The sequence below is a fragment of the Hyla sarda genome, chromosome 1 (assembly GCF_029499605.1).
Source record: "Hyla sarda isolate aHylSar1 chromosome 1, aHylSar1.hap1, whole genome shotgun sequence".
Classification (NCBI taxonomy): Eukaryota; Metazoa; Chordata; class Amphibia; order Anura; family Hylidae; genus Hyla; species Hyla sarda.
In genome coordinates this window covers 516,255,236-516,275,194 of record NC_079189.1, presented here as the reverse complement: position 1 = coordinate 516,275,194, position 19,959 = coordinate 516,255,236, and the positions used below count along the sequence as shown (strand labels likewise).

General features: G+C 42.9%; 1 long non-coding RNA gene across 1 annotated transcript; it reads right to left on the bottom strand.

Annotated features, from left to right (window-relative positions):
* Positions 1 to 1,290: 1,290 nt before the first annotated feature.
* LOC130310579 (uncharacterized) lies at positions 1,291 to 7,050 on the bottom strand. The gene is made up of 3 exons (XR_008859095.1): positions 7,012 to 7,050; positions 6,257 to 6,384; positions 1,291 to 1,363 (listed from the first exon to the last, which is right to left on the bottom strand). It is a non-coding gene; the product is annotated as an uncharacterized LOC130310579 (long non-coding RNA).
* Positions 7,051 to 19,959: the final 12,909 nt, after the last annotated feature.

Below are 19,959 nucleotides of genomic sequence, written 5' to 3'. Positions count from 1 at the left end.
TGTGTCCAAATAATGCATTTCTAATAATGAAAAGCTATAGGGCATTGTAATAATAAAAAGTTATTGTGCTATGTAGTGACCAAATGACAAATGGAACACAAAGGGCATATGTAGCACAATGTGATTGTGCAAAAGAGCAGCTGGCTTGTACATTACTCCTACAAATCCCCCTCTCTGGCATATTACTCACTACCTCTCCCTTTATCTATTAGCCCGTACACTCTGCACCCAGAACTCTGTCAACCAGGTCAATACCTAAGCCCCACTATCTAGACCCGAGGTCTGCTAGGCAACCAGGCCTTACTGTAGCTACCTATGAGCCCACAAGAACTGGGATCTCCTTAGCTCTTTAATAAGTTTACCCGCTACAGAATTTTAGTACACCACCGCTTGACCCCTACAGGTTTCCCATACCAAGATGACAGCCCTGCCAGACTCCTTTGAGCTAACTTCAGCATCAGCCCATACAGAACAATGTAAGCCACAGTTCTTCATGATCAGACCTCCTGAGCCCCAGAAGAGCAGTAATGGTCACTCGCTTAATGTCTGATCTTTGACAATCAAGGCCCAATTGGCAAAAGTAGCTGAGCCCCTTGTCCCATAGAAAATCGCTCTAAATTTCGCAGGTGACCAACTTTTTTTTAATTTATCATTATCATTTTTATTGAAGATTTTTTAACAATAACAATGAAATAAAAAGATATGCATAGTAAAGTTACACACAATAAAATAATACAGGAATTTAGGTGCACTACTGTGGTAGATGTAAATAATGACATTGGCTAACCCTCAAAACTGATGTTAAAATTGAGACATTAGCCAATATATCCTTATATGAAGGACATACCGGAGCCCACACACTAACACCAAGGTTTCTCAAGTGGCACAGGACCTAACACTAAACCTACCTGTGCAGTATGGGCAATACCAGGGGCCAGTGGGCAATTACAGCAGTATTAGGTCTGACTCACCGACTGCTCCCAGGTTACCTCCAGTGTGGCTGGGCACATACAATGGGAGGAGGGAGATAGACTATAAGCCCCACCTAAGTTGGCAGCATTAAGGTCCACCTGTGAGGCCGGCAACATATCAGCCAACTTGGGTGGTGCTTATAGTTTACACAAGGAAATACTGTAGTACTTTCGGGAAAAAGTTAAATTAGTAAATTAACTATTTACACAGGATACAGTTATGTTAAAATAGAATAAACAGTTCCTCCTCCAATGGCTATGTTCACATGGTGGAATTTTAGCAGAATGTCGACTTGGAATATTTCCGTTGCCCAAAGAACATGTTCTTTTGCCGCTAGGACTGCTCGGATATGCGCAGTACTGATAGACCGCAATGCATTTCTAAGTGGATTCTGCAGAAAGAATAGACATGTCAATTTCCAATCTCCACCAAAGAAATTTTGTCGGGGTTGGGGGGGGGGAGGTATTATGGCCTTACACATTTCTGTTAAATGTACACTCTTTCCTATCCTGCAGCTAATGTAAATGATATTTACTATTCCACAGATCAGCAAACAGGGACCACAGGTTCAAATGTGTTAGAAAGTGTCTGTGCTTTGTCTAATTTTAGTCTTACTTTATATTCTCTGCAGCAGGGTTAGCAGACAGACATTAGATAGATATCATAGACTAGACTAAAATAATGGCAATAAATGCATTTGAAGTCAAAGTTTCAATGAAGCTAATTATACAGTGTATTATACAGTGTCATCTCCAGAAAATAATAATGTGTGGCCTTCTTTCTCTGGATACATTCTATGGCAGAACATCAATTGGCTGCACAGATGTTCTCTGCCAATTGTAGCTCCTGACAAGTAGCAAGCTGTGCTTTTCAGTACAAAAATGTTCTAATGTACATCTATACCCCTGGGAGTGGAACAGTGTATGATAAGCAATACATAAAAGTATCATTAAACGGATCTCTGTCTTATTGTGTGTTTTATAGCTCTTAATTTACAAGGAATATAAAATTGCTCCAATATATATTTTCAGAATATGTCGTCTTAAAACGTGTATTTTAGAACAAGTAATTATTTGCTTACATTTACTGGCTTTTCTCCTATTTAATCAGTGCAGCAGACTATACTCTATTCAGAATACCGGTTTACACTGAAATCTTAGATGTGAGGTGTACTTTAATGGAGTATTTCAGCCTTAGCCATCTTATCCCCTATCCAAAGACATAGGCATGATTGGAGGGGGCGTGATGTCACGAGGGGGCGTGACTTGATGTCTCCGCCTCTGGAGCAGCACCAGACACAGAATGCATAGAGATCGCGGGGGGTCCCAGTGATTTGTATATATCAGATATTTTAAGTACAATAAATCCTCTTAGAGACAACTGCCCAAAATTGCATTGACAAGTGGCCTTCTATGTGGGTGGTCTTTTCCAAGAAAATGGACACAATGCATACAAAATTTTAACATGAAATCTGGTCTGGATAAAGGTGGTCTTCTCGAAGAGGTGGTCTTTTGGAGAGGTTTTATTTCCCAGCCAGCAGAACCTTGGCAAAAATTATTTTGCCATTATGTCTGGGCTGCTGCAATTGAAATAATAAACCTTAACTTACCTTGCACCACTCCCCTAGTGCAGCTGGAATTGCTCTCCCATCCTCCGGCCCCGGTCTCTTTTCTGCTTTTGGTGCCTGACATGTCAGACTGCAGTCAGCTAATTAGTGAGCGATGTCTTGTTACATCACACTGCAGCTTACCATATCACCGGCTGTGACTTCTGTAAGGTAATATTTACTTTTCCTTTTAGCCATATACATTAGGCAGAAGTAGGTTAGAAAACAGTTGGTCAGCTAAAATAATCATTCATTGACAAGCTCATCTAAAAAAATTTCTTAATGGTTGAAGTTGCCCAATTTAATCAACTACTTAATATGTATGGGAACTTTTAAATCAAAATAGGGGCTCCATGCCACTGGCTCTGTATTTCACACAAAACAGTAGAAAAAATGGGCCTTTGCAAGGCAGCAGGACCTATGCTATGTGTGTTAGCACTGTAGATGTATATATGTAGTGTTCATGTGTTTGTATCTCTATATGGATGTTGCAACACATTGCGCTCCGGCCGCAAGGGCTGGCCATGAGCGCATTGTCTCCCTCGCCTCTGCTGCCGGCGGGGCTGGGATTCGTGTCGCGGGACGTGCCAGTATGCGAATCCCAGCCCGTCACTTACCACGCTCCTCTGCTGCCCCTCCACTGTCCCTCAGCTCCGGCGCGTGCGTCACCGTTGCCTGGGGGCGCGTGCGCCGGAGCTCTGAAATTTAAAGGGCCAGTACGCCCATAATCATGTGCTACACTTGACACTATTCTATAAGTCCCTGCACCTCCCACTCTTCCCTGACGGATCTTCAGTGCCATTTGCCTGACACTAAGCGTACCCTTTGTCTCTTTGCCTATCCCGTGTTTTGACCCTTCCGCTACATTATTTGATTACGCACCTTTGCTGCCTGCTTTGACCTTCTACTAAGTCCGACTTCATCTCTGCCTCATCCTACTGTACTTCACCTCGCCCAGCTACTTGTGTGCTCGAGTCGTATCGGGGGTAGCGACCTGGGTGTCGCCTGGCGCAGCAAGCCCATCCTGCCTTGCGGCGGGCTCTGGTGAAGACCAGCGGCACCTTAGACTTCGCTCCCCGATACGGCCCATGTCATCAGCCACACAGGTTAGTGGATCCACATCCAGCACCATTACAGATGTGATCAGCACTCGTGTGTGTATATGATGTGTGTATGTACTGTATGTATGCACCTATGTGATGTGCACATGTGTTTATATGTAAATGTTTCTGTACAGCAGGTTCACATTGCGTTAATGCTGTCTGACACTGTTCCAGCCAAGAACAGCATGCTGATATATTCTGTGGTGTGCAGCAGCGGGTTCCATTTATTTCAGTGGCCTGACCAAAGTCCGCTAGTGACTTCATTTTGGCTGATTTTCATTGTGTACACTAGTTTAACAGTTCTCAATAGCACAGCTGACCACGCTATTGAGTCCCATAAAATGTTGTTTTATTTACTTTTTATTTGAAAAATAGGCAAAGGGTTTATTAACCCATTAAGGACTGGGGGGGGATTCCGTTTTTGCATTTTCGTTTTTTGCTCCTTGCCTTTAAAAAATCCTAACTATTTCAATGTTGCACCTAAAAATCCATATGAGGGCTTATTTTTTACGCCACCAATTCTACTTTGTAATGACGTCAGTCATTTTGCCCAAAAATCTACGGTGAAATGGAAAAAACATCACTGTGAGACAAAATTGAAAAAAAAAATGCTGTTTTGTAACTTTTGGGGGCTTCCGTTTCTACGTAGTACATTTATCGGTAAAAAGGACACCTTATCTTTATTCTGTAGGTTCATATGATTAAAATGATACCCTATTTATATAGTTTCGATTTTGTCGTACTTCTGGAAAAAATCACAACTTCATGCAGGAAAATGAATACGTTTAAAATTGTAATTTCTGACCCCTATAACTTTTTTATTTTTCCGCGTATGGGGCGGTATGAGGGCTTATTTTTTGCGCCGTGATCTGAAGTTTTTAACGGTACCATTTTTGCATTGATGGGACTCATTGATCGCTTTTTATTCATTTTTTTCATGATATAAAAAGTGACCAAAAATGCACAATTTTGGACTTTGACATTTTTCTGCGCATACGCCATTGACCGTGCGGTTTAATTAATGATATATTTTTATAATTCGGACATTTCCGCACGTGGCGATACCATATATGTTTATTTTTATTTTTATTTACACTGTGTTTTTTTTTTATGGGAAAAGGGGGGTGATTCAAACTTTTAATAGGGGAGGGGTTAAATGATCTTTATTCACTTTTTTTTCACTTTTTTTTGCAGTGTTATAGCTCCCATAGGGACCTATAACACTGCACACACTGATCTTCATCATTGATCACTGGTTTCTCATAGGAAACCAGTGATCGATGATTCTGCCGCTTGAACATGCCTGGATCTCAGGCACTGAGCAGTCATTCGGCGATCGGACAGCGAGGAGGCAGGTAGGGACCCTCCTGCTGTCCTGTAAGCTGTTCAGGATGCCGCGATTTCTCCACGCCTATCCCGAACAGCCCACTGAGCTAACCGGCATACTTTCACTTTCACTTTCACTTTTCACTTTCACTTCACGCGTCTAAAGGGTTAATAGCGCGCGGCACCGCGATCAATACCGCGTGCTATTAGCCACGGGTCCCGGCCGTTGTTAGAGGCCGGGCCCGACCCGCTATGATGTGGAGCCACGCCGTGACCCCGCGTCATAGATCGGGAGCGGACACATGACGTTCCAGTAAGTCATGTGTCCTTAAGGGGATAAGGTATGGGCTTTTCATATTTCTTAAAACAAATTTTAAGTCCTTCTAGGGGACTTTTATAACTTTTATAAGCAATCATTAAATTGCCTATACTGAAGAATGCAGTGCTATTGCAGCAAACTCTGAAAGATCACCGGTAGCCAGCATAGGCATGACTTCTGCCGAAAACCTCTTAATTAAACAGAATAATCATCAACATGTGATCATGGTCTTGTCGGTCATTCAATGTGATTTCGAGCTGCTGAGTGGCAGTTACTCACAGTGTGTGAAGTGAGCACAGTTTCTGCACTAACTTTATAGCTGTAACGCACAGTGCACCATTCATGCACGGGGCTGTGCCATACCACTCAGATGGCCAAGCCATACATGTAAGACGTATGTTATCAAGGGGTTAATGCTAAGTTCGCCTGAACTCAGAAGCAGAATGCTGTTTGTGCACACATCTATTCATTTTATGGCCATAATTTTTACAGCATCCTGTGCAGATTTCATGCGCATGAATTGTAACTGAAGAATTGAAGCCGTGATCAGTCATTAGTTTACATTGAAATCTGCAGCAGAAAATCCTGTGCATCAAATCCTGCGCAGGATGCTGTACAGTGGCATAACGTATTGGTTCAGATAATCTGAATTCCACTGCTAGCATCAATTCCTATGAAAAACAAAACAAAATAACAATAATGATGATGATGATAAATGTGCATGTATACCTCATTTAAAATAAAATTTGATAAACACATAATAAGAATGCAGAGAATAACTAAAGTATTAGTGTATACATGAAGGTGTTCAATAGTCATGTGCATTAAGCAATATATATTAACTAAGTGTACAAAAAGCTAATTTACCTGCAGATGCAAACCTCTTATTATATGTGCAAAAAAATAGAGAAAAATGGTTTTTGCACTCACCATAGAAATGACTCTTCTTCTTAAATTTCACCGGTTCCAGGCATGGAAGGGAGGATGAGCCGCACAGCCGAAGCTGAGCGGAGTAACGGCAACAAGCCTTGTTTCGTGGTCTTCCAGCTTCCTCTGGCCTATATGTATATGTATACATTGATAGCTATTTTAGTTTTCTTTTTTATACATGTATACATATAGCATTTTTATTTATTTTCCCTTTTGATATATTATTTATTCAGAATATTGCTGTACAACAGAGTTATTCTATTTAGGTTTATAAATGCAATGTACCTTTTTTGGGTTCTACTGCAATTATATCTAGATTTGTCTGCATCTGCAAGTAAATCTGCTTTTTGTACACTTAGTTAATATATATCGCTTAATGCACATGACTATTGAACACCTTTATGTATACACTAATACTTTAGTTATTCTCTCCATTCTTATTATGGGTTTATCAAATTTTATTTTAAATGAGGTATACATGCACATGCACATTTATCATCATTATTATTATGATTTTCTGTTTTGCTTTTCATATGAATTGATGCTAGTAGTGGAATTCGGATTATCTGAACCACTATACTATGCCACTATAGCTGTATATGAAGGGGTGAAATTACTCATTATATAAACTGTATGTGAAGGGGTTAAACCACCCTGTATATAATGACCCTCCCCAGCCCGTATTGTCATGCCTGATGAAACCGCACAAGTGCAGTGAAATGCGTCGGATTTTATTCTAATAAACTGTGTTTTACCTCATCTCCCGTGCTTGTCCTGGTCAGCGCCAATTTGATCCTGCCGCACCCCGCAAGGTCGTTCCATTGAATTGTTCGTTCGGTCAGGAAGGCTGCAGACGGGACCCTGCTCACCAAAGCTTACAATTGTTGTGTGTGAGCTTCAGTTGGTTTCAGTTTCTCTTTTGTTTCCTGCCATGATCTGTTCTACAGCCAATCTAGCAGAGGACCTCCCTCCATAATGCACTAGTAGGGCATATGAAAAATTGTTGTCGAAGTGGGACAATACCTTTAAATATATTGTTAGCTCATGCATTAAACCAAACCTATCATGTTTTCATGTCTTCAGCTTTCAACATAGTTAACTTTTCATTATTATATGAGCTTATCTACTACAGAATGAATAAGTTTCCATGATTTACTATTGTTAAGGAGATAATTGGATTACCAAAATAGTTTAATAATAGATAATTGTAAAATGTAATAATACGGTGCCTGTTTGATACTATATTAACCTATATGCAGACTTATTTTTGCAAATAAATTCTCACAGTTTTACGTCTACAAGCTTTATAAAGTTATAGAAAAGCATGCAGCACTTCACAAACATCTCACTACCCAGAAAGACTGCCTTTGTTATTTCCATACATTACAATAAATTGGTCCACTTTTTGCATGAATAAGTGACCTTACTGTCCTGAAATCTCACAGTCACTTCCTTCTCAGTAAACCATTAGATGTATCACTTGCCCATCATTCATGTTAGTTTTTTATTCTTTTCATACAGGAGTATTGTAACCCTGGATCTATTCACTCCTGTAATTGTTAATATTATATTCCTTTCAGTTTGAGCTATTTTCATGTTCCCTGTTTCTTTTCTTTCATTCCTTTTGGTCAGGAGTTCAATAGCTTTGCAGAATTTTATATCTAAGATATTCTACTGGAGTAAAGATTCTAGAGAAAAAGTGCAATACCAGAATTTACTTACATTTTTGTATTCAAAGTTTTTTTTTTTTCATGATGGGTTGGGGAGACCTCAAACTGTATTAAAGGGAAACTCCGGTGGAAATAAGTAGAAAACATACATTTTCAAATCAAGAGGTGCCTGAAAATTAAACAGATTAGTCAATTATTTCTATTAAAAACTCTTAATCAATCCAGTACTTATTAGCTGCTGTATAAAACAGAGACGTTTGTGAATTTATTTTCTGTCTGACAACAGTGCTCTCTGTTGACACCTCTGTCCGTGTCAGGAACTGTCCAGATTAGAATCCTAACCTCATAGAAAACCTCTCCTGCTCTGGACAGTTCCTGACATGGACAGAGGTGTCAGCAGAGAGCACTGTTGTCAGGCTGGAAAGAAATTCACAAAATTCTCTGCCGTATATCTGTAGTATACAGCAGCTGATAAGTACTAGAAGGGTTAAGATTTTTAAATAGAAGTGATTTACAAATCTGTTTAACTTTTTTGCACCAGTTGATTTGATATGTTTTTTTTCCCACTGGAGTTCCCCTTTAAGGTACAATTTTGTGGTTTGCTCTTCTATCTATAAAAACAATACCTCTAAAAAGTCTCATCTACTAATACAACACACTACATGACGTATGTTTTAGCTCACAATTTGTGCAAGTGCACACATTCTTATAGTTGTAAAGGTTTACTGTAGATTGGCTAGAGTATTCCTAGTCTTTTAGCCATATAATAGCTGGAAGTACAACTAAAGACGGAAACGGAACATTTCACAATACTTAATGATAATTGTGATTTGATAGATAGATAGATAGATATGATTTCTACATGTATCTCTGACTATTATGTCCATGTTGAATGAAAAATAGATACAAAAAAGGTGTAAAGGGACAATGGCCACTCACATACAGTATGGCTGTCATGTTGAACACAACAATCAGTGCATAGTAATAGATTCATGGATCTGATACTGTCCCTCTGGTATTCCCTTTGGGGACCAGAAAATTAGTAAGCACTGAAAAATAGAGTAAAATTTTATCCAATGGAATAATGAGAAACCACAAATATAGTGTATCCACAAAACGACTACGAGTTATACACAATGGGAGACAAATGTATGAAAGTATCAGTCCTGATAAGTGGCCCTATAGAGGTGACTCGGGGGGTAGCACAGGAAGGGACGACTGAGGGGGTATGGACAGGGATTCACACTGAATTTGCACGAAATTTAATTTTTGCATTAAATAAAGTCCACCTTTTAAAGTGCACTGTGGAATCATGCAGGATTCATGCCAAAATTCCACACACAAATGCTATGTGAACATACCCTAAGGGAGCAGGGGGTATACAGCCAAAAGAAAACAAAGTAATACCAAGGTACATCAAATTTATAAAATAATAATTTAAATATTAAAAAAGAACAAAAATAAAAATTGAATAAGAGGTCCATATGTCATAAAATAACTTGCCTGTATGATCCACTGGCATGATGGCTCTCATTGCTGAGTGAATATAACAGTACTATTTTATGTATCTCTGAGACCATAGATTGGCTGCAATTAATGTGCCGACTGCTGGGTAAACAGGAGGTACTATATGGGATGCTTATGTATACCATACACCAGACTTGTTGTAGAAATTTCTACTACTGAAAGATCCATTTCAAAGATCTGATTGGAACTTTTATGCAGCATTTGCATGGACTTCTGAAAACCTCATTCATATCTGAAAATCTTAAACAGTTCTGTTACAATAAATGTTCCTGCCGATCTGCTGTTTACTATCGGTTAGTCTGTTTGGGGCAGTTTTCATAGTGGTATTTGCTGGGATAATTAAGCATAGAGTCTGGTTGTCACGTCGGGCAGGGAATAGTGAGGCCCTGCTCTCACCCAGACCACTGTCTGCCTACATGACAATCCACCCTAGGTAGCAGACCCACAACTGGGCGGCAGTACCTGAGCTGGACAAAAGTGCAGGGGCATATCTATAAGAAATGTTAAAAACTTAGATGATTTTAAGCTATACATCTGGCCAGTGATGACATATTCTTGCTGTGGCCAATGATAGACTAAGAAAGCACTTCCTTGTGTCAAGACAGAGGCCAGGAAGTAGTAGGGAGCAGGGATCTGGCACCATTGAAACATCAGTGACAGGGAATCAGGCAGGTAAGTATAGCTTTAAAACCTGGTCCTGGAACATTACAAGCAACATGATTTCAAAGCACTGGTAGGGTGTAAAGAGGACCCGCTTTAAAGGGATTTTCCAATTACATATAGTAAAAATGGTCTGTTGTCAGGCCTTGCTGATCAACTGTTCTGCATGACTGCCGTGTCCAGATTTGCTGGAGGCAGTTGGCTTCATTCACTGCATAGTGGTGGTGCCTTGTTTTTACAGGTCGGTTCTTGTTTACTGTAAAAGGAGCTGAGCTGCAGGAACCAGGCACCACCACTATGCAGTGAATAGAGCCAACTGCTTCAAGCCTTGTTTACAGGGTAGATCTGGCTATCCTGCAGAACAGTTCATTGGTGGGGTGCCAGGTACAATCAGATCGTGATGGCCTTTCCTGACAATAGACCCTCAATATTTGGAACCCCCTTTAAAGCTGGCCCTCTTCTCACTCTGCCAGTGCTTTCACATCATGGCATTTCTAATGATCAGCCTTTAATCATTTTTGGTTTAAAATAATTACAGCACTTTGAAGTGGAAAACAAAGCCGTATATTAAAAATCTGGAATCGTAAAAATCTACTTATTACAAGCTATTCGGCGCTTGCCACAAAACTTACTTTAAGCTTTTAGGATAGTGAAGTCTGATTGTACAAGCCATAATTAGACATCTCCATTTCACAAAAGCACATGCATTAAAAAATACTAATAGCTGGCTGCTTAATGGATCCAGCCCCACTGTTTGTAGAAAGCAGAAATAAAAAGGTACATTAAATGACAAGCTACCTGCGGTCTGTACTTACTAATTGTACTCAGGTACAGGAAGCTAATGCCTTGCGAATGGTGGGGCTAAACAGTTTTGTCTAAACTGGAAAATGTTATATTCAAATCAGACAGTCTTTTATTATAATGTAAATAAACATAAATTGATGATTTTTGGAAAGTTTAGTCAATGTAAGCTTTGTTCTATATGGTTCTTCTAAGTCAGTGTAAAGTGCAAGTGGAGGGAAAACTTTCTCAAATTTTACATAGTCCTGTTATCACAGTAGTATAGCTTTTTATTTATAATATTATTAAAATCCTCATGAATAAACATGTAAAATCCAGCCACTTCCTGCATAAGACCCCCCAGGGAAATTCAATTCTCTTGTGGAGTTTTTAAGTGTACCTGTCATTAGCAAAAACTTTTATATAATGCAGATTATACCATTATATGTATATTTATAATATAAAATTAAAATTGGTTAAAAATTGTGTACATTTTTGTTCCAGCAACTATTGCCTGTGTGTCTCTGTGAGGAGACCAAATACAGGAAGTGTGAGGACAAGCAGGGCTCTGTACACTGAGGACAAGCAGGGCTCTGTACACTGAGGACAAGCAGGGCTCTGTACACTGAGGACAAGCAGGGCTCTGTGCACTGAGGACAAGCAGGACTCTGTACACCGGGGACAGGCAGGGCTCTGTACACTGAGGACAAGCAGGGCTCTGTGCACTGAGGACATCCAGGGCTCTGTACACCGGGGACAGGCAGGGCTCTGTACACTGAGGACAAGCAGGGCTCTGTACACTGAGGACAAGCAGGGCTCTGTACATTGAGGACAAGCAGGGATCTGTGCAGTGAGGACAAGCAGGGCTCTGTGCAGTGAGGACAAACAAGGCTCTGTACACTTAGAACAAGAAGGGCTCTGTACACTGAGGAGAAGCAGGGCTCTGTACACTGCGGACAAGCAGGACTCTGTGCAGTGAGGACAAGCAGGGCTCTGTACACTGAGGACAAGCAGGGCTCTGTACACTGAGAACAAGCAGGGCTCTGTACACTGAGGACAAGAAGGCTGTGTGTAATGAGGCTCTGTGACATGCTCCCGGCTCACACAGCAAAAAGGCACCTCGTGTATTACCCTCTGTAACAGGAGAAAATGGGTCCAGTGACTGACCTAGGAACCATATAGATGACCACTAGTGATAATGGGGTGCTATAGTTCTGGAGTCACTGCTCAGCCTTCTGGGTCACAGGAGTAGGCAAACTGTTGTCCTTGTGGGAAGATAAGGAATAACTATAGGAAAACAGACCCTTATAGAATGGTGCTGCAAACTCCCAGGTAAGGATGCAAGTAGACCAGGTGTTGGTATAAAGGTTCTCAGCCGAACCGTTTATTGGTACAAGAAAATAAAAAAACAGATGATGAGCCCTCCCTTCCTCAGATCAGAATGCATGGTAGTTGACAATCTTCCACATAAATAATGGGGAAAAGGGTGCCAAAATACAAAAAGCGGGCATGGCTAGTGACATCATAGCATATATATATATTACGGCAGTAAAATACAACAATGTTAATACAGTCAAGGGACAAAATATACAATCATCATTGAAACACAGATATACAGTAAAGCAGTATGAAAAACATTAGTTCAAATCAATAAATTCCAATGAAGATAATAGTTGGCTGAGTGCTGGACCGTAAGCGCTCACCTCTTCGTTTCTTACAGTAGCGGGGACTTTGGACACGTCCCCACTCCCAGTTGCCAGGGACGCGTTGCGGCGCTGACAGCCGCTGACTGTGCTGACAGCTGCTGTACCAAGAGTGCTATGCGCCGCTATATCACTAATGTTTGTACTCGTGTACAGTAGACTATGTGTTAATAAATAGAAGACAACTGTACTACCACTGTATAAACTAATACTTAGTGCTTAGGATACTGTATAAGTTAGTACACTTAGTATAAGTGTCTATCATAAGGAGGTAAGCATGCAGAGAGACTGTGCCTGGTAAAAGGAGGGGTGAGAAAATATATAGGTACCTCAATATATATATATATATATATATATATATATATATATATATATATATAGACAAAGAATAAGTCAGCCAGCACTTTAGTTGATACCAAACTATTATATGGACCTGGCCTACAGGTGCACGCTACTAGGCTAGATATACAGCAACAGAAGAATGCAGCAGCACACTGCCAGCACAAGGATATAGGTGAAACATGAATATGCAGTTAAAACATGGAGAGCTATACAGCTATGGTGTAATAGATGCAAATGTGAAACTATGAAATAGTGAGGCACTTAGCTCGCAAATTTGTCTCCGCTGGCAGTCAAATAGCTTGGACCGTCCCACCGCGATAAGGTGGCCTCATTGGGATGGACCCTACACTGTGAATATGCCTCTGTGTGAACAATTCAGTAAGCATGGCAGGATCTGGAACATCCAAGACACCTTATATAAACACACCTGATAGAGGTGGGTGGGGTGCAAGGCCAACATGGAGGTAGCCACTCCCCCGTATGTGCAATACAGACAAAGAATAAGTCAGCCAGCACTTTAGTTGATACCAAACTATTATTTGGACCTGGCCTACAGGTGCACGCTACTAGGCTAGATATACAGCAACAGAAGAATGCAGCAGCACATATAAATATATGCATCTGCCCCGAGCATTAAAAGGGTCATATGACATAGTAATTAACCATGTTATGCTACTGTTACTAAAAGAGGTATCAATGATACAAAATAAAACCTACTGTTACTAAAAGAGGTATCAATGATACAGAATAAAACGGGTTAAAATGGTCCGCAGATGTGCCATCAAGTACATACCAAGCTAGAACTACATGAATAATAAAATAACTAGGCTAAAAAAGGGGTCCACAGAGATGTCATCATATTCATACTGTGCTAATAGATTGACAAATAAATAATTAATAAATAAATACAGAAGCCAGGGGGCTAGTAGATCACAGGGAACACTCTATGAGTTCGTTCAGGCCCAAGGGGACCAAAGTCTGTAATTTATTTTTCACATCTGTGGAGAGTATTAAAACGCTGAGGGTTGTCTTTTGGTATACTTTCAATTGGGGTCACAGTAATACTGTTAAAATTCTGACTGTGATGTTGAGTCAAATGCCTTGAGAAACTATGCAGTAGAACACCATTTTCAATGTTTTTCTGTGTTTAGTGACTCTCTCTCTCGAAGGCACCTGATAATCCTACCCACATATTGGATCTGTGAGGACTCGCTCTTGTCATGAAGTGCAGGTTGCAGTATTGAGGTACGGAGACAGCGTTTGTAAAGCAAAAGTCCAGTATTTTATTCACACTCAAAATAAATGGCAAACACAGTCTTTGACACAGGAAAATGAAACAGCAAACAAAAGTCCAACTTAGCATCCTTGGGTAACAGTTCAAACTGGGGTTCGTGCGGTGTGGCACAAAGCAATGGCTTTTCTGTTATCCAATACAGAGCTTCAATCACACAGCTTCTCCTAGCTGTGTCAGCTCCCAAAAGACAATCCCCCACACCTGCTGAGGGAGCTTTTAAAGCCGGGAAAAGCTGGCCTGGATTGTGGGGAATGACCCCCACCCTGCTCTTGGTCATTCCCAGTAAAGCCGTCCCATGTTAGTGTGGTGTCCCGGTACTGTATTGCATACTGTACCTTGTATGGTGGACCCCAAAGTCAGAGTTACTGCGTTCAGGTAGGGTCCCCCAGGTGGGACAGCCCCTAGTCGCCTCCTCCTCTAATTTCATAATGCTATTATGTATATATTTAATAATGTGTATATTTAATCTAGTGTATATTAGTCTACTTATCTTGTTAGCGTCGCAGGACCTTCGATCATGTGACCATGTTGATTCCTCAATGGTATGTTGGAGGACCTGTGGAGGTCCTTGGGTCACATGTTTACCCATAACTCTCTGTACAGGAGATTGACAGTTGTATGGACCAGTGAGCTTAAGTCCATATAAGGGAGTTGTAGCCAATTATCGCTCTCTTGGGTTGCTGCTCTCGTGGATGAAAGACTAGCCGGATGGATCTGCGCAACTTTCAAAGACAAGCTAGGCCAGAAAACCTGCCGCCTCAGCCTAAACTAAACCATGAGTTAAAGGGGTTATCCAGGAAAACCTTTCTTTTATATATCAACTGGCCCCAGGAAGTTAAACAGATTTGTAAATGACTTCTATGAAAAAATCTTAATCCTTTCAGTACTTATGAGCTTCTGAAGTTAAGGTTGTTATTTTCTGTCTAAGTGCTCTCTGATGACACGTGTCTCGGGAACTGCCCAGTTTAGAAGTAAATTCCCATAGCAAACCTCTTCTAAACTGGGCAGTTCCCGAGACACGTGTCATCAGAGAGCACTTAGACAGAAAAGAACAACCTTAACTTCAGAAGCTCATAAGTACTGAAAGGATTAAGATTTTTTAATAGAAGTAATTTACAAATCTGTTTAACTTTTTGGAGCCAGTTAATATATAAAAAAAATTTTTTTCCTGGATAACGCCTTTAACACCTCAATCCCCGCTAAAGCTAGCATGATTACTAGACTGAATCTAAACCCATAAATCCTGTGGATCACCGCAACAATTACCTTCATAAGCTCAATAGACTCACGAGGTATCAACCACTTGTCAAGCTCTAATGGACTCTGTTGTATGGACTGTTCCTGTTCATTATTGCCTAAAATCTTCAGTAAAAGTTCCGGCAAGTTTCTGCAGATCTCCGGTTGTGGACAATCAATTATTTCCTATCTCCCTATCTCTCTCGGGAAGGGTGGCGGTAGGACAAGCATACAGAGAATAGCCCTCACCCTGGCGTCTCGAATAGAAAGGGTTAAGCAAGCACCCTTTAGTAACCGCACAGCTACACCCCCATATACCCTACACCCCCCAAGCTACCACATAGTGTTACGCCGAGCGCTCCGGGTCCCCGCTCCTCCCCGGAGCGCTCGCAGCATCCTCTCATTCGCAGTGCCCCGGTCAGACCTGCTGACCGGGTGCGCTGCAATATCACTCCCAGCCGGGATGCGATTCGCGACGCAGGAGGCGTCCGCTCGCGATGCGCATCCCGGCTCCCGTACCTGACCCGTTCCCCGTCTGTCTTGTCCCGGCGCGCGCCACCCCGCTCCTTAGGGCGCGTGCGTGCCGGGTCTCTGCAATTTAAAGGGCCACTGAGCCACTGATTGGCGCAGCAGGCCTAATCAGTGTTATCACCTGTGCACTCCCTACTTATACCTCACTTCCCCTGCACTCCCTCGCCGGATCTTGTTGCCATTGTGCCAGTGAAAGCGTTCCCTTGTGTGTTCCTAGCCTGTGTTCCAGACCTCCTGCCGTTGCCCCTGACTACGATCCTTGCTGCCTGCCCTGACCTTCTGCTACGTCCGACCTTGCTCTTGTCTACTCCCTTGTACCGCGCTTATCTTCAGCAGTCAGAGAGGTTGAGCCGTTGCTGGTGGATACGACCTGGTTGCTACCGCCGCTGCAAGACCATCCCGCTTTGCGGCGGGCACTGGTGAATACCAGTAGCAACTTAGAACCGGTCCACCAACACGGTCCACGCCAATCCCTCTCTGGCACAGAGGATCCACCTCCAGCCAGCCGAATCGTGACAGTAGATCCGGCCATGGATCCCGCTGAAGTCCCGCTGCCAGTTGTCGCCGACCTCACCACGGTGGTCGCCCAGCAGTCGCAACAGAGGCCACCAGCTGTCTCAACTGACCGTGATGCTACAGCAGCTATTACCACAGCTCCAGCAATCTTCTCCTCCGCCAGCTCCTGCACCTCCTCCGCAGCGAGTGGCCGCTTCCAGCCTTCGATTATCCTTGCCGGATAAATTTGATGGGGACTCTAAGTTTTGCCGTGGCTTTCTTTCGCAATGTTCCCTGCACTTGGAGATGATGTCGGACCAGTTTCCTACTGAAAGGTCTAAGGTGGCTTTCGTAGTCAGCCTTCTGTCTGGGAAAGCTCTGTCATGGGCCACACCGCTCTGGGACCGCAATGACCCTGTCACTGCCTCTGTACACTCCTTCTTCACGGAGATTCGAAGTGTCTTTGAGGAACCTGCCCGAGCCTCTTCTGCTGAGACTGCCCTGCTGAACCTGGTCCAGGGTAATTCTTCTGTTGGCGAGTATGCCATCCAATTCCGTACTCTTGCCTCCGAATTATCCTGGAATAACGAGGCCCTCTGCGCGACCTTTAAAAAAGGCCTATCCAGTAACATTAAAGATGTGCTGGCCGCACGAGAAATTCCTGCTAACCTGCATGAACTTATTCATCTTTCCACCCGCGTTTTTCCGAAAGGCGTCAGGAGCTCCGCCAGGATATGGACTTTGTTCGCACGAGGCGGTTTCTCTCCCCGGCTCCTCTCTCCTCTGGTCCTCTGCAATGCGTTCCTGTGCCTCCCGCCGTGGAGGCTATGCAAGTTGACCGGTCTCGCTTGACACCTCAAGAGAGGACATGACGCCGCATGGAGAATCTTTGCCTGTACTGTGCCGGTACCGAACATTTCTTGAAGGATTGTCCTATCTGTCCTCCCCGCCTGGAAAGACGTACGCTGACTCCGCACAAAGGTGAGACAGCTCTTGATGTGAACTCTGCTTCTCCACGCCTTACTGTGCCTGTGCGGATATCTTCTTCTACCTTCTCCTTCTCTGCTATGGCCTTCTTGGATTCCGGATCTGCAGGAAATTTTATTTTGGCCTCTCTCATCAACAGGTTCAACATCCCGGTGACCAGTCTCGCCAGACCCCTCTACATCAATTCTGTTAACAATGAAAGATTGGACTGTACCGTGCGTTACCGCACGGAACCTCTCCTAATGTGCATCGGACCCCATCACGAAAAAATTGAATTTTTGGTCCTCTCTAACTGCACTTCAGAAATTATTCTTGGATTGCCGTGGCTTCAACGCCATTCCCCAACCCTTGATTGGTCCACAGGAGAAATCAAAAACTGGGGTACTTCTTGTCACAAGGACTGTCTTAAACCGGTTCCCAGTACTCACAGTCGTGACCCTGTGGTTCCCCCGGTATCTGGTCTTCCTAAGGCCTATCTGAACTATGCTGATGTTTTTTGCAAAAAGCAAGCAGAGACTTTGCCTCCTCACAGGCCTTATGACTGTCCTATTGACCTCCTCTCGGGTACTACTCCACCCCGGGGCAGAATCTATCCTCTGTCTGCTCCAGAAACCCAAGCCATGTCGGAGTACATCCAGGAGAATTTAAAAAAGGGGTTTATCTGCAAGTCCTCCTCTCCTGCCGGAGCTGGATTTTTTTTGTGTCCAAAAAAGATGGCTCCCTAAGCCCTTGCATTGATTACCGCGGACTTAATAAAATCACGGTAAAAAACCGCTACCTCTTATCTCGGAACTCTTTGATCGCCTACAAGGCGCCCACATCTTTACCAAACTGGACTTAAGAGGTGCTTATAATCTCATCCGCATCAGGGAGGGGGACGAATGGAAGACGGCATTTAACACCAGAGATGGACACTTTGAGTATCTGGTCATGCCCTTTGGCCTGTGCAATGCCCCTGCCGTCTTATAAGACTTTGTTAATGAAATTTTTCGTGATCTCCTATATACCTGTGTTGTGGTTTACCTGGACGATATTCTGATTTTTTCTGCCAACTTAGAAGAACACCGCCAGCATGTCCGCATGGTTCTTCAGAGACTTCGAGACAATCAACTTTATGCCAAAATGGAAAAATGTCTCTTTGAATGTCAATCTCTTCCTTTCCTAGGATACTTGGTCTCTGGCCAGGGACTACAAATGGACCCAGATAAACTATCTTCCGTGTTAGATTGGCCACGCCCCTCCGGACTCCGTGCTATCCAACATTTTTTGGGGTTCGCCAATTATTACAGACAATTCATTCCACACTTCTCCACTATTGTGGCCCCTATCGTGGCTTTAACCAAGAAAAATGCCAATCCTAAGTCCTGGTCTCCCCAAGCGGAAGACGCATTTAAACATCTCAAGTCTGCCTTTTCTTCTGCTCCCGTGCTCTCCAGACCTGACCCATCTAAACCCTTTCTATTGGAGGTAGATGCCTCCTCAGTGGGAGCTGGAGCAGTTCTTCTACAAAAAAATTCTTCCGGGCATGCTGTTACTTGTGGGTTTTTTTCTAGGACCTTCTCTCCGGCGGAGAAAAACTACTCCATTGGTGATCGAGAACTACTGGCCATTAAATTGGCACTTGAGGAATGGAGGCATCTGCTGGAGGGATCAAAATATCCAGTTATTATATACACTGATCACAAGAATCTCTCCTATCTCCAGTCTGCCCAACGACTGAACCCTCGCCAGGCTAGGTGGTCGTTGTTCTTTGCCCGTTTTAACTTTGAAATCCATTTTCGCCCTGCTGACAAGAACATTAGGGCCGATGCCCTCTCTCGTTCTTCTGATGCCTCTGAAGTAGAGGCCTCTCCGCAACACATCATTCCTCCGGACTGTCTGATCTCCACTTCTCCAGCTTCCATCAGGCAAACTCCTCCAGGGAAGACCTTCGTTTCTCCACGCCAGCGTCTCGGGATTCTCAAATGGGGACACTCCTCCCACCTCGCAGGCCATGTGGGCATCAACAAATCCTTTCAACTCATCTCTCGATTTTATTGGTGGCCGACTCTGGAGACTGATGTTGTTGATTTTGTGCGGGCCTGTACTGTCTGTGCCCGGGATAAGACTTCTCGCCAGAAGCCTGCTGGTCTCCTTCATCCTCTGCCTGTTCCTGAACAGCCTTGGTCACAAATTGGTATGGACTTTATTACGGACTTGCCCTCATCCCGTGGCAACACAGTTGTTTGGGTGGTCGTTGATCGATTTTCCAAGATGGCACATTTTATTCCTCTTCCTGGTTTCCTTCAGCGCCTCAGTTGGCAAAGCAATTTTTTATACACATTTTTCGCCTTCACAGTTTGCCCACGCATATCGTCTCGGATAGAGGCGTCCAATTCGTGTCTAAATTCTGGAGGGCCCTCTGTAAACAGCTCAAGATCAAATTAAACTTCTCTTCTTCTAATCATCCCCAATCCAATGGGCAAGTAGAAAGAATTA